This window comes from Patella vulgata, chromosome 5, assembly GCF_932274485.2.
Source record: "Patella vulgata chromosome 5, xgPatVulg1.2, whole genome shotgun sequence".
NCBI lineage: Eukaryota > Metazoa > Mollusca > Gastropoda > Patellidae > Patella > Patella vulgata.
In genome coordinates, this window is record NC_065883.2 from 13,027,203 (window position 1) to 13,043,670 (window position 16,468).

Consider the following 16,468-nt stretch of genomic DNA (forward strand, 5'->3'; position numbering starts at 1 on the left):
CTATTTTTATTATTCGCTATAATCGAAATATGCAAGTGTTACCAAATTTTTGTCCGCAACTTAAAGGATTGCCGTCTTCATTAGCCCATTCGGAGCAGAACAGTAGGACGTTAAACCCCATTTTTCATTTTATATATGCCAAGTTGCAATTTGTCTATTTTAACGTTTCACTGTGCTCCCTATTTGCACAGGTGTATTAATCCGGGTGTCGATTTGGGCTGCATGTGTGTCCATCACCCCAAAGATATATGTTTGCGAACAAAAATAATTTTTGTACGGGCAATCACTGTTCATAAATTTTAAAGCCCTTCCACAGCACCCCATGCCCATCTCTGTTTTCTTGTTGCACCCCATCTACACCCCTTTTTAAACCTCCTTTCTCAAATTTGAGTTTCTAAACTCTATCAAATAACTGCTTGCATTTAACAAAAAGTTGGGCATGTCTGGGGGGGGTTTCTGCCCTTCCTCCAAAGAAAGGGGTTGCTCATAATTATTTAAGAATATTAGCAAATAGATCTCAATGTGATTATTTTATAGTATTTATTGTTGGTATGATGCAGGACGGGGGGGGGGGGGGGGGGCGGCTGACAAGGAAAGCTGTCTAGTCGTTCGGATGGGACGAAAAACCGAGGTCCCGTGTACACATTGGCGTGCACGTAAAAGATCGCTTGGCAGTTAGAATTCGATATAAGAGTAGGCCGTAGTGCCGCTGTCCGGGCAAAATTTCCCTCATAGCACACTGTATGGCGTATGCCCGTCTTCATTAGCCCGGGCTAGGAGCAGAACAGTAGGACGTTAAACTCCATTTCATTTCATTTCATTTCATTTATTGTTGGTAGTATTAATCTAGACTGATATTTTATTCAATGGTGATATATATTACTACACTAGAACTTTACTATAAACATTGACATAGTACTCATAAACATTTCATTTCATTTAATTTCTTAAATGATCGACCCTCATCCACTGAAATGTACATCTAATCCCACCCTTTAAAATACAGCCGTATATACAACAAAAATTTGCTGATTATTGAAACCTCATCAAATGAGACGTGATACCAGATATTCTAGATAAATAAACAAATAGCAGATTACAGAAGTCGAGGACTACTGGGTAAAAGATAACCTCGCGTTTATATTTCACTTTAATCATTCATCTGGTGCGTTTGAAGGCAAACATAAAAGTGTTGAGGAAAAAAGCTCTGCAATGTCGAAATATATGCCGATGTATCCTGCCGATTTGTTTATACATATCACAGTGTGTAATTCTGACGATGCTATCTACCTCAGTCTACCAAGATATGTTAAATCAACTAATCTGCTTTGATTTAGCAGAAAATAAAGTGTTGAGTTATGTTCTGATATGTTATTTCCATTATATATGGTTCCTTCTCGACATTAAAGTGACATTAGGTAAGATTAGATAAAGAGCTGGCAGTTCTCGCTATAATAGTTAAAAAATAGATAATGAAAAGAGAATATGCTGAAAATTTCAGTCAAATTACTTCCCACTGAGCCTAGATATCGGTGATACAATTATAGCTTAGCCTCGATTGTCGCACTAGCGTTGTCACGATAATAAACAAAATCTCGATTATTCACTTTTACGGTAACCGCATCGGCCACAAAGGGTATTCAAGTCTACTTAACGTCCACTCGACACAAACTAGGTCATTTCGGGAATAGCACATGATTCAATTTTATTTCAATAATTTGCTTGCGCGTACTGGTCTTTAGCAGTGGGAGGAAACCGGAGAAAACCCACGAGGTTGAACAGACGACCCTATAAATCCTTGTCACGTACAACCGGGGAATCGAAACCAGGCCAGTTGACTCAATGACAGACCTTATGATACAGCGCGCACGTGCTATCCATTCGCCCCCCACCCCTAAAGAAAGACCTGCAATAGGCAGATTTGGGTCTTACCAGTAGCGGATTATCAGTGAGGCTGATGAGGCTGCAGCCTCAGGCCCAAAGATTTTGTAAAAAAATTTTTTTTAGACTTGTCTGATACGATTAAAAACGCATAGACAATGAATGTTAGGGGGGTGGGGTTAAGGCCCAACGGGAATCAACATAGGCCCTGACCCGAAATTAATTAGGCCCACGCCATTTTAAATAGGCCCTATTGTTTGGAGATATAAAGTTACATTACGTGTTTAATGTTAGCAACTACCTTGGCTCTAACTTTAAAAACTAAATAGACCCTCCAGCAACTGCCGCCTCAGGCCTTGGTGGAGCTTAATCCGCCACTGGGTCTTACACAATGCCTTTTTAATTGTTTAATAATGTTTTTGGTTGTCGATTGTTTAACACAAAATCAGCTACAGCTAGTACAACTATAGAAATGGGGTTTAACGTCCACTCGGCACTAACCGTTTCATAGTGGGACTAACAAATGATATATCTTTATTTCGATGGTCTGTTTAAGCGCGGGGGTCTGTAGTCGTACAAGAAAACCATTGAAAACCCAGGAGATATGACAGCAGAACAGAGAATCGAAACCATAGTCCTGGACACATTGACTCAGTGACAAACCTTGCAATCAAAAGCGCGCGCATTACACCACTTGGTCACAGATAAACTAAAAATTGACCCATTCAGCGATCCTATATTGTATATGGATACCCACGTCGGAAAACAAATCAAAACATGAAATGTTATTAAATCTAATTTTTATTTCATCACCAACTCAAAGCGATCGTATCCTTTGATAGTGTGATATCTTTACATTTTGGTTTTTTTCCATAAAAGATATCTCAGTTAATTTAACGTTACACTCAATTTTTACATATTAAATAGTTAATTAGCAGGTGTGTGCATTTAATGCTTATATTAGCCCCACGTCAACTTAGTTAACGCTAGGAAGCCACATTTGGAATTCGATATAAGAGTAGGCCGTAGCGCAGCTGTCCGGACAAATTTCCCTTATAGCATACTGTATGACTTACGTCCGTCTTCATTAACCCATTCGGAGCAGAACAGTAGGACATTGAACTCCATTACATATACTCATTTAAAATGTTAGTTGAATATCTTCGTAGGGTAAATACCGACTGGTGAATATTGTGAATACATGGAGAGGGTCGATGAAACTAGATATAAATCAATTTTATAAGCTTTGATACCCCCAATGTTTCGGCTATTAGCATCTCTTCTGATAGGCACTATTGTAACTTGCTTAAGCGTGAATCTTGCGATTGGATTTAGTAATTTCTTTTAAAATGATAAAATGTCATGTTACAATGTCGATAAACACTTCCTGTTTCGCATTTAGAGGGGTGTTATTGTCCAATAGACATGTCCTGAGATTTTACATTAGAACACGCGACGCTAACGCGTCTTGGGTCCTCAGGACATGTCTATTGGACAATAACATCCCTCTAAATGTGAAACAGGAAGTGTTTATCTCCTAAATAGATTGGGCCTTATTGTATAATAAACCTGCAAGAATATCATAATGTTGTATATAAGGATATTACATATATGGAGGGGGATATGTATGTAACTAAAATAAGGCAAAAACAAACATTTTGGCTCTAGATGGGCCACTGGTACTCGATAGTCGATATACCAGATGAACTTAACACTATAATTACCATGCGTGCGTCGTTCTGGCAAAAACATTATTATACACGTGTACAGTTGGTTTTCTTGTACTAAGCGAACCGGATGTGATGTAATTCGATTAGATTATTTGTTTCAGTAATCTGGACACGGCATCATAGAACTGTAGTAGATAGATATACATTCCAAGCAGATGGGTTGATATCAAGGGCGATAACCCTGGGTTTTATTATCACAAATGTAGTAATATCGGACTTCCTTGTTGTGTTCCTTGTGACCGTAATAAAACTACTGGTTAGATGGTGTCTACAACTTTTATAACCCCCTCATTTCTGCAAGTTATAGACTGATCTTGGCGTTAATTTCCTTCCCAAATATGGAATAAACACCCCATTCTCCCAAGACCGGGGGGGGGGGGGCATTACCTTATTTGGTCTACCAGACACATGTTCGGATGGGACGAAAAACCGGGGTCCCGTGTACACATTGGCGTGCACATAACAGATCCCTTGGCATTTGGATTCGATATAAGAGTAGGCCGTAGTGCCGCTGTCCTGGCAAAATTTCCCTCATAGCACACTGTATGGTGTATGCCCGTCTTCCTTAGCTCAGTTCGGAACAGAACAGTAGGACGTTAAACTTCATTTCATTTTCTTCATCTCTTTAATGTAAACAATAACTGTTGAATGGTATATAGTAAATGAACCGGATAGTATACACACGACAATATGGAATACAATTACTGTTATTACTGAGCGACATTTCCATTAGGACTCTACGTAATCAAATTTTAGAGGCATTTAGTAATTGGATAGAGCAATAAACTATAACACATACTTATGGAAGAACAATTGCTGATTTATTTAGGCGACGTTTCAAAGAGTGTTCTTTCAACGTATTCTCTTCAAAAGGTCGCCTAAATAAATCAGTAATTGTTCTTCCATGAGTATTTGTTATAGTTTATGACTGTAATCTTTATGGAAGTCCTAGTTGAAACATCGCTCAGAAATAAACAGTAATTTCAGTCCATAGAATTGGACATGTGTAAACAAATAAAGTAAAATAAAATCAATTGACAAATGTGGACGACGGACGGATGGACATTAGAGACAGCATTATACGCCAACATTTCAAGGCGGGCGTATAAACATTCAATTTTCTTGACGACTATTTCTATATTTAAAGATACATTATGTGAGATTAGATAAAGAGCTGGTAGTTCTCATTATAATATAGTTAAAAACTAAATAATGTACAGGAAATTTGTAGTGAAACTGATCCACCTTGAACCGAATATTTAGCGATTAAATTTTAGTCTAGCCCTGATCATCATTACTAAAGTCGGTACGATAAAAAACATAGTCTCGGTCATCCATTTTTTGATTCAATAAGAAGCAGCAGACCGGATTCCAATCCAGTAAATATCGCAGGCTAGCGACGCCATCGAGAGTTGATTATGGTCTGGATAAGTTAATTAATGTTTAATTAATAATTTGATAAAATTTCATGCCTAAAGAAAGACCTGCAATAGGCAGATTTAGCTTTTGCATAATGTTTGTTTAATATTTAAACTTTCCTAGAAATCACTTACAAAAGACATATTGTCCCTTTACGTAACTATAAAATTATATATAAACCCATAGGTTTTCTTTAGAATTAGACGATTCTAATTTCTAGTGATAAGCAAGTTAAGGTATTTACTTGCATGGGGATTCGAATATTCTGACGTTAACAAATTTATCACAAATATAGTCTAAACAAAGTTATATATATAGTCCACATCTACCTTAAATATATAAAAACCAAAACAAAATTCAACTTTAACAATTTATTATAAATAATAAAATGATATAAAACAGTATTTGGCAATCTGCCGTAATTTGTGCTTTAAAAGATGCGTTATGTAAGATTTAAATAAACAGCTGATCGTTCTTGCTATAATAGTTCAAAAATAGATCATGAGATATGCCATATTGAAAATTTCATTTAAATTACTTTATTCTCAGACCAATTTTATTATTAAATGGTGAGAGGTTTCTAATGCATTTAATATCCGACCACTCTATGACCTAGATCTAGAAAGTTCATAATGTAATTTACCATGTAATTAAATATCTAAATAATAATTTATATAACACTGGAAGAATGTCCGGCTTCGCTCGGGGGTCATAACCCCGAAACCGGAAGTGGTAGACTAACGCCACCTGGCCTATGTTACTCCCCGGTCCGAGCTACCCCTATACCCCAAATTTCAGACTCGGGGCAGACCTAGTGTAGCCGCCAACCCCGAACAGACAGACAGACAGACAGACAAACGACAGTCACAAATATTAGTATAGATTTTAAGCTAGAAAAAGACCTGCAATCGGTAGATTCATTTCTTACATAAGGCATCTTTAACATCGGTCTATACATATCACATGTCTATACATATCACATAGATATACCTGGAGTATTTATTAACACGCCCTTCTTGACTATATTTTGGAACCTGTTACAAGACATGTGGTATTCTGTTAGAGTTCTTTTGCTAAAGGGAAGGTATTCTGAATCGTAGGCGTGAATGCTTTGTGTTAAATTGATAAACTTTGACCAATCTTATGAATCACAACGGACTAAAACATTAATTCCATTTATAGATCTACTCTACTCACTAATAACAACTATAGGAAAACCTGTAACAAAACATTCAAAAATATCATATAAGTCATGTGGCATTCAGTTGGAGTTCTTTTACTATTAGGAAGATTTTCCTAATCGTAGACGTGAATGCTTTGTATGTTTAAAAATAGATAAGCTTTGATCAATCTTTTGAATCACCACGCACTAAAACAATAATTCCATATATAGATCTACTCTACTTTCTAATAACAACTATATGAAAATCTATAACAAAAAAGAATGTACGATCGTAGTATAGACCAGGAACTGACCATGTTGTTGGATGAAATTCAGAAATCTAATGCACCAAATCGATGCAGAATTGTTCAGAGAAGAAGCATGCCAATTTTCATGTCGAAGAGCGACACCCCAAGAACAAGAACAAGATGAGTAGCGGTTAGCGAGCAGTTCCTGGTCCAAAAATCCGATAATTAAAAACAAACATGTATGCATGGGCGTCACACATGGGTTTTTTTTTGGGGGGGGGGGGGTCTGAATATACTTGGACACCCCCCCCCCCCCAAAAAAAAAAAAAAAATTTACATAGTAGGCCCAAACTCCTATTTATTTACAACAATTATTAGGATTAGTTAAGATTCTATCTGTATAAAACCTGTACATATCCCAATATGGTTTATAGACAGCATGGCCACATGGTTTTTGTTTTTATTTTTGAATGATTTTAAAAAATAGGTTAGGGTTAGGGTTAGGGGTTAGGGTTGCGCCCCCCCCCCCCAATATATATTTCACGGCTACGCCTCTGCATGTATGCCTATTCTATAAAATTAAAAAATGCTAGTTTATAACAATTAACCTAAACCTAACTAACATCGAAAAGTCTTTACAGAACAAAGTGTATGATATTTTGACCATTTCTGTAGTACATTAGTTAAATTAATGCAGGTTTTTAACGACACAAATCACCGTGTATTACAGAGAGCGAGAAATGGAGTTTAACATCCACTCGACACATTTCGGTACTAACAGAGAGGTCTAAAATGCGCGTAGGGGTCTTTAGCAGTAGGAGGAAAACGGAGGACCTGGAGAAAACCCACGAGGTTGGACAGGCGACAACGGGGGAATCGAAACCCCACCAATTGACTCAATGAGAGACCTTAAGATACAGCGCGCACACACTAACCCCCCCTCCCCTCCCCTCCCTCGCCGTGTATTAGATACTATTGGCTTTACTGTGTTTATATGGAGAACAAATCTTTACAATATTATGGTATAAAAACGTATGATGCCTTGACTGATTTGAACACTTATGTAGTACAAATGTAGTTTTTATTTTACGACAAACGAAGCTTAGTTATGGCACAAATCACAGTCTCTATAAAAAATAACGCACTGGATGGGCTACAGTTGACGCAGTTTCATGATGTTCAATTTTGATATATCGCTACTTTTTCAAAAAATATTTTTCAGTTCTGTATAGTAAATTAACGCAGTTAGTGTGTGGTTGTGGTTTGGACACAGACTTTCTACTAACATTTTAGAAGTGAAATTAACACACAAAACGTTGTTATTCAAATCCACCGGATAAAAATTTGGGAACAATGAGTTTCTCCCTGGTATCCTCTGGAATCTCAAGCAGGGTAATCATAACACCTTCATCGCGACCCTGATAAAGCATCTCCCCCTCAAAAGTCACACAGTCCCTTTTCCTAGCTCTCATCAAGATACCAACCAGTTTATTGGACACCTTTTCGTAGGCTTGGAATAATCTACCAAACGGTATTCTCATTTTATCGTCCTCCCCCTTCTCACCAAGTGCATCGATGGCGTGGCAGAGTTCACGAATTTCACCAAAAACATGATTATTCGCTTGCTTCCCTCTGATTTCTGTTAAGGAACCAGGAACAGGTTTGCCGTATTCTGGATCGTTTATATCCATTTTGGGTCTGTGAGAAGCACCTTCCCATTCTGAAAATGGATTCATTAGTTGCTTCTCTCGATGGTCTGTTTCCTTTTGTTTCCATATAGAAATGTTCCCTTTAAATTCCTGCTTAATTTCATCACAGTGGATAAGATCGGGTCGATAGGGTTTCTTGACTTCACCCTGATCAGGGTTGTTAATTTTATCTAACCAGAGACTTCTTTGATTCTCAAAATAACCTTTGATCATTTTATCATTGGCCGCATTCCTCACGCCATGTTTGATTTGAGACTGGGGTTCCTCCTTGTCCTGGTTATCAATCTTAGTCTGCCAGGACTGCTTCTGGTGGCTCACCATTATCTTGATGGTTCTATTCACTACACAAGAAAAAAAAACCAACAGTTGTGAAAAAATAGTGGGATATATTTTGAGATATCTACGGTTCCAAAAGGACATTTTATTTTTTTTTCAAAGTACTTCGATCGATCGACTAAAAATATCAATCGATTGACTTAATATATCGATAGATCGACTCATTATCTGGATTGATCGACTCTATATCTTGATTGATCGACCTAATATATCGATCGATCGCCTCAATATTTTAATTGATAGACCTAATATCTCGATCGATCGACTCAATATCTTGATTGATCGACTCAATATCTTGATTGACCGACTTAATATCTTAATTGATCGACTTAATATCTTGATTGATCGACATATGTCTCGACCGATCGACTTATTTTCCCGATAGGTCGGTTAATATATTGATCAATCGATCTACTTATTTTCTCGATTGATCGGCTATCTCGATTGATTGACTATCTCGATAGATCGACTTTATATCTCAATCGATCGAGTTTTAAGTATCTCGATCGATCTACTTTTAAGATTCTAGATGGATCTACTTATGAATCGAGTATTCATAACGAGGCTAAGGAGTGGTGTTTCCCTGTTTGGCCTCGGCTCATCGTACTCTTTGTTGAGCCTTGAATCGTGCGAATGTGTGCGGTGGTTGGACTAAGGGCCAGACTGGACAATCACTCCCCCTCGGGGCTTCGCTGCCTTCGAGACAACCGACGAAGAAAACTAAATCGATATTGATGGTGGGTTGAGACCTTCAGTCTAGAAAACACGCCCGGTTCAGCCTCGTTGTAGAAAGTCGATTGTTCTATCGATATATTATGTTGATCGATCGGGGAACTTTGGAAAAATTTAAATCGTTGGATATCCTTTCGCAACTACCGAAACCAGTCTGGGAAACACTTCCTGTTTATCCTCGTTATAGAAAATCGATCGATCGAGGTAAAAAGTCGATCGAGGTAAAAAGTTGATCGATCGAGATATTTTGGAAAATTCCAAATCTAAAGAAATACAATTACTCTTTATTACTGAGGAACGTTTCGACTAGATTTCTCTTATATTTATTATTGAGGAACATTTCAACTAGGGTGCTCTACAATTTCCGTTTATTATTGAACGGGGGTGCTCCGGTGCCTCAGTTCGTAAGACGTTGGTTCGCGAGCCATCAATTTTCCATGTTCGATCCTGGTTTTCATCGGGATTTTCCGGCGATGTTACCCCCTATCAATAACAGTGGTGCAGGACAGAGGACCTGGCAAGGTACAACGTTAGTTGTTTGGATGGGACGAAAACAAAACCGAAGTCCCGTGTACACATTGGCGTTCACGTAAAAGATCCCAAAGCAGTTGGAATTCAGTATTAAAGGAGACTGTGGAGCCGCTGCCCGGGCAAAATTTCCCTCATAGCACAGTATGCACAGTATATGGCGTATTCCCGTCTTTATAAACCAAGTCGAAGCAGAACAGTTGGCCGTTAAACCCCATTTCATTTCATTTCATTTATTATTGAACGTCGTTTCGATTAATCTCCTCAAGTCTATCTAGCCAGTATCATAGAAAAAAACAATTACATTCTGGGAATTATCTCTTGACATTAAATTGATGATTCCATATCCAGTTACTGGTCCACCCAACACGCCTAAACATTACAATATAAACTGACATTATACGAAATGGCAGTAAGAATTTGAATCCAGGACTCATTCACCATCAAACGCTCTTTAAACTTCCGATTATGCTTGAGAAATCGCACCTAAAAGTGGGCCTACAATTGTGTCTGGAATGATTGAGGATTGTCTGGAATTTAGAACAATCATACCAGGTCAAATCAAAGTCATTGTTTTGCGCAGGTACACGTAACTGTTCTCGAATACCTATATAGTAAAGCGGAATAAATTCTATCATAAAAGTTCCAAAAGCCAAACTAACGGAACCTATCCTAATCGTTAGAGTCTCTCTTAAAACCGCGCTATTAAGATAACGAGCAAATGTTGTAGAATCTGCTAAAAATAGTATCTCGGTTACAATAGTTCTATGATTATCAAACTGAATACGACGCCATTCTATAACGTCATAACCAATATCCTAAACTACCTTATCAATCTTTATTCTCAAATACATTAGCGGTCTATACAGGTAATATATTAATCACGTCAATATGTAATGTAAGTATCTATCTTATTTACCTTGTTTATTAAGGGTAGAATAAAGTTGGTACAAAGTTCTGCTGCTGCCTACATCTTATCACTGTGTCGACAGGTGGCTACGGGCCAAGGTAAGATGGTTGGTTGGTACCTATATAGTCTATTTTTAGTAAGAGAAATCTGAACTTAAAGAATCTGTGAAGACTTTGTTTATCTCAGTCAGAAATATGTTAACACTCGTCCGGTCTGTTCCTGTCAATAAAATAGTTTTGTCTCGCTTTCAGCTATTTTAATGTTTTCATTCCCGAAGAATAGGGAGGAATTTTAGACACTTATTTTTATTGCTTGTTCTTCATCTGTTCGTATTAGTTTTATATCACAGCTGACAAAAAATACAGAAATGAAACGAGAAGCGGGTTTAACGACTTGCTTGTCTGGACTAACTGGCATAATAATTGACAGCCACCACGAATTGTGCTATTATTTTGCCCCAACCGAGACTTTTAATACTGCTGCCAATGGTATAAATATGGCCTCGTCGCCTCATGTTTTCGTCCCATTCGAACGACTAAGGCCTTCATAGCTGACAAGAGTAAACCTGTGTATAGACAAAATTGCGCGCACGATAATCAGTAGCAGGGAGCCAAGGTGGTCCGGCCACCTCACTCCCTTACTCAGACTTGGGCTCAAAGTCCAGGTTCCGCCCCTGGATGGCACAGTGGCTAAGGCGCTGGCTGACCAACCAGAGGTCGAGCTCAATCCCGGTGTTGACCAAGAAAGTTCCCATTGCATTCTTGCAGGACAACGGGCCTGGCAAGGAAGAGCGTCTAATCGTTTGGATGGGAAGAAAAGCCTATATCCCGTTTACATGTTGGTGTGCAAGTAAAAGAACCTTTGGAAGTTAGGAATTCAATTGCTGTCCGGGCAAAATTGCAACCCGTCTTCATACAGTTGGTGTAGAAAAGTAGGACGTTAAACCCGAATTCATTCATTTTATTGTAGCAGTTAAGTATAAAAGCACAACCAAAAGTGGTAAATAAAGGGAGAGAAATCCAGTAAATGAATGAATGAACGAATGAATGAGAGAGAGAGAGAGAGAGGGGGAGAGAGAGGGAGAGAGGGATGGGGGTTAACGTCCACTCGACACAGACCATGTCATTTCGGGACTAACATGGTTTAATTTTATTTCAATAATTCGCTTGCGCGTAGGGGTCTTTAGCAGTCGATGGCGTGGTTTCGAATCCCCAGGTGGTACGTGGCAAGGAGTAGGGTCGCCTGTCCAATCTCGTGGGTTTTCTCCGGGTCCTCCGGTTTCCTCCCACTGCTAAAGACCCCTACGCGCAAGCGAATTATTGAAATAAAATTAAACTATATGTTAGTCTCGAAATGACCTAGTTTGTGTCGAGTGGACGTTAAACCCCATTTCTCTCTCTCTCTCTCTCTCTCTCCAACCGGGCTATATTGCGCCAAACATATGGCGAAAGATGAGGGGGGCTAAATTAATAATTCGCTTGCGCACAGGGGTCTTTCGCAGTGGGAGGAAACCGGAGAACCCGGAGAAAACCCACGGAGGTGGTGGATAGGCGACCTTACTCCTTATCTCGTACAAGCGGGGAACCGAAACCACGCCACTGTCAGACCTTATGATCAAAACCATTCGCAGCCCCCTCCCCACCCCCTATACAAGGAATGAAAAGAAATGGTGTTTATGTTCCACTGTTCTGCTCCGAACAGCGGCGCTGTGGCCTAATCTTATTTCGAATTCCAGCTGTCAAGGGTTCTTTTAAGTGCACGCCAACGTGTATTTTTGTCCTATCCGAACAACTTGACCATTTCCTTGCCAGACCTTCCGCCCAGCAACCACTGACAAGGGGATGAAATAGCATAACCGAGTTTTAATAGTCTACATTTACCTTTAAGGGGACATTATAGAAGATCAGATAAAGAGTTGACTGTTCTCGGCTATAATAGTTAAAACATAGATGGCGTAAATAGAATATGCTGAAAATTTCAGTGAAATTGTTCCAATCTGAACCGAGATATTAGCTTTTAAATTTTTGAGTAGCCTCGATCATCATTACTAAAGTCGTTACGATAAAAAAACAAAGTCTCGATTAATTATTTTTCAAAAAATGTATTCCAATCCATTAAATATCGCAGGCTAGCGATGACATCGAGAGTTGACTATGGCCTGGATAAGTTAATTAATGTCTAATTAATAATTCAGGTTACATTTTAGGTCTACAGAAAGACCTGCAATAGACAGATTTAGCTCTTGCATAATGTACGTTTAATATATAAAAACCAAAACAAAATCCAGAATGGCGATTTAAACTTTAACAATTTATTATAAATAATAAAATGATACAAAATAGCATTTAGCAACCTGCTTTTAATATAAGTCTATACATATCACATATATATACCAGTTTATTAAACACACCCTTTCTAAATATATCTCTGGAACCTATTATATAAGACATGTGGCATTCAGTTGGAGTTCTTTTACTATTAGGAAGGTATTCTTAATCGTAGGCGTGAATGCTTGTTACTTTGTATTAAATAGATAAGCTTTGACCAATATTATGAATCACTACGAACTAAAACAATAATTCCATATATAGATCTACTCTATACTCTCTAATAACAATTATTATGAAAAAATATTATTTAAAACATTTGGTATTCTGCTGGGGGTCTTTTGCTATTAGGAAGATATTCTTAATCGTAGGCGTGAATGCGTGTTGCTTTGTATTAAATAGATAAGCATTGACCAATCTTATGAATCACTACGAACTAAAACAATAATTCCATATATAGATCTACTCTACTTTCTAATAACAATTATATGAAAATCTGTAACAAAAAAAAAACAACAAAAAAACATTCGATATAAATATAGACACACGCGACATTTAGAAAATCAAAACAATCGTGCTTGTAGTCTCCAATTGACATAATAATAATACCTTAAACGTCTCATAAAATTTTAAAACAGAACAACGTCTTTAAAATGTTCGGTTTGACCAATTGTGAGGAGTGTGTCCAATTTCAGTTAGTACTTAAAAAAAGATATGATGAATTGAAAAGTTCGTAACATTCGTCATTCTATGCAGATAATATATAAAGAAGTGTTTGGTCAAATCTGTTGATGGATCTATTGATGGATCTCTTTCGAACCCGGTTGAATCCAAGCCAGAAGATCATCTATCCTTTTTATTTTGGGTGTCTTAACAATGAAAATGACGAACAGAAGCTTTAACGACAGCGAAGTTCAAAAATCGTACACATCAACCTCCATGAAACAATTAAATTGGATGGGTGACTATTGACCCAAAGTGTTCAATTTGAATATATTCATAATATATTTTAAAACATAATTCTCATCCTTGTGTGCTACTTAACCGATTAACGCAGTGAAAATATTAGTGGTGCTGAGATGGTGGGTGGGTTGGGGCATCCATTTCAGAGGGGCGTCCAACTGGGTAACTGCACTTAATTAATGTGGCTGATTTATGTTTTTTATTCGTATTTAAAATGTATCCCGTTCTTATATTTCTTAGTACAGTGATTCTCAACAGGTGTGCCGCGAGATCTTTCTAAGTGTGCCGCGAAATTTTGAACGGCTCACTAAGAAAATGTGGAAAAAAAAACACGTGATCCCAACTTGGTATTCACAGGTGCCTACTGATAAGTTCATAGCTGTGTTTTTCTTTATTTAGTTCGAGACATTCTATGTGTCTATGACTAATCTCTATCTACGGTTGTATTCCGTCTGAGTTACCATGTTTTTATTTTGCAAAATTCAAATATTTTTCATATATATTTAGCCAGGTGTGCCGTTGGCCGTTCCAAGGTGTGCCGTTGGCAAAAAAAAGGTTGAGAATCACTGTCTTAGTATTAGGCACAATATATGAGTCTTGGGGGCAGGCAACCAATGCGTTCTTCCCTAACATCACCAAACTCCTGCTCGTCACTATAATAGAAAGTATCCACGGGTATATGTCGGAATAGCTTGACATTATCAAAATGCTGAAAAGCGTGTTTCGACTGATGTTCAATCTCAAGACAATTGTTAACAAGTTCTGTTTCTGTGGTCAAACCAAAAGGTCAACTCCAAAATCACTCACAGATTTATTTTGAGAACAACAAAATTTCATCTCTGTTCATATTTTTGGTTTGTACACAGACTTTCTGTGAACTTGTTAGAATTGTAATTGACACACAAAACGCTGTTATGCCAACCAAAAAGTTAAAGCAGCTAAATCGCCAATATTTGGGACCTAGAAATTGACACGAATGGGCCGCAACGCATATAATGTAATATGAATGTATATAAACTGATTTATATTAAATCGTTTCTGTTTTTACTCTAATTTCAAATCGGTTCTGTTCGGCGAAATACGCCACAAGTGTCGATCGAATAGCAATCTCTAGCGTCTGATTATTCCAGTCTACACCTGCTCTCCAGGTAATAATATGGCCTCACCGTTTGGCATGCCTTGTGGAATATGTCTGCGAGTCACTTACTATATATAAAATGGCACTGAAACGCATTATGGTACACGATTTGTGTACCAATGGTAAAATGTTTATTTTATCTTAAATATTGGATATCAGAAGCTCATCTTTTCACGATACGATAACAACACAAATGTTGATTTAAATTGACAAATAATTTGTGTTTTCAGTGTCGAAGATTTTGGATGATATTAAGTTAGAGACTTAGCTACTTTAACTCGATTTACTCACAGATTTATTTCGTCTCTGTCCATGTCTTTGGTTTGCACACAAACTGTATGCAAACATATTAGAATTGTAATTCACATACAAAACGCTGTTATACAAATCCACCGGATAAATCTTTAGGAACATCGAGTTCTTCTCTGGTATCTTCTGGAATCTCAAGCAGGGTAATCATAACAGCTTCATCACGTCCTTGATAAAGCATTTCCCCCGGAAAAGTCAAACAGCCCCTTTTCCTAGCTCTCATCAAAATACCAACCAGTTTACTGGACACCGCTTCGTAGATTTGGAATAATCTACCAAAAGAAATTCTCATTTTATCGTCCTCCCCCTTCTCACCAAGTGCATCGATGTCCTTGCAGAGTCCACGAATTTCACCAAAAACATGATTACTTGCTTGCTTCCCTCTGATATCTGTTAAGGACCCAGGGACAGGTTTGCCGTATAGTGGATCGTTTTTATCCATTTTAGGTCTGTGAGAAGCACCTTCCCATTCTGAAAAGGGATTAATTAACTGTTTTTCCCGGTGTTCCGTTTCCATCTGTTTCCATAGAGAGATATTTCCTTTAAACCCCTTCTTAATTTCATTACGGATACTGTCAGGACAATCGGGTTTGTCGACATCGTTCTGATCAGAGTTGGGGATTGCATTATTCTTCACGCCAGGTTGGATTTGAGACGGAGGTTCTTCCTTGTCCTGACTAACTATCTTATTCTGCAAGGACTGTTTCGGTTGGCTCGTCATTTTCTTAATGGCTCCGTTCACTACACAGAAGAAAAGAATCAGATGTAAAAATGTAATAAATTTAGAATAAAAGTTAAAAAAAATAGTGGGATACAGGAGAAACAAAATGAGCTGCTGTCATGAAGAAAGACTACTGTCGAGTACTAAATACTGAATTATAGGCATCGGACATATTTTCTATACGACAGGGGTGTGGTCACGCATGAGGAACAAGATCGCGCCCGGCCCCCCAAAATACAATATTTATATGTGTGCGCGGGAGGTGGTGGTGGTGGTGGGGGGAGGGGTGCGCCGGGTAATATCGAGCTGTGTGAAACACGCTCGAGACGGTTTGTAGCATATCTGACCCACGGTA

The 16,468-nt window shown here is 38.1% G+C and overlaps 1 long non-coding RNA gene across 1 annotated transcript; it reads right to left on the bottom strand.

Annotated features, from left to right (window-relative positions):
• Positions 1-6,772: 6,772 nt before the first annotated feature.
• Positions 6,773-10,849, bottom strand: LOC126822253 (uncharacterized). The gene is made up of 2 exons (XR_007680744.1): positions 10,665-10,849; positions 6,773-8,490 (listed from the first exon to the last, which is right to left on the bottom strand). It is a non-coding gene; the product is annotated as an uncharacterized LOC126822253 (long non-coding RNA).
• Positions 10,850-16,468: the final 5,619 nt, after the last annotated feature.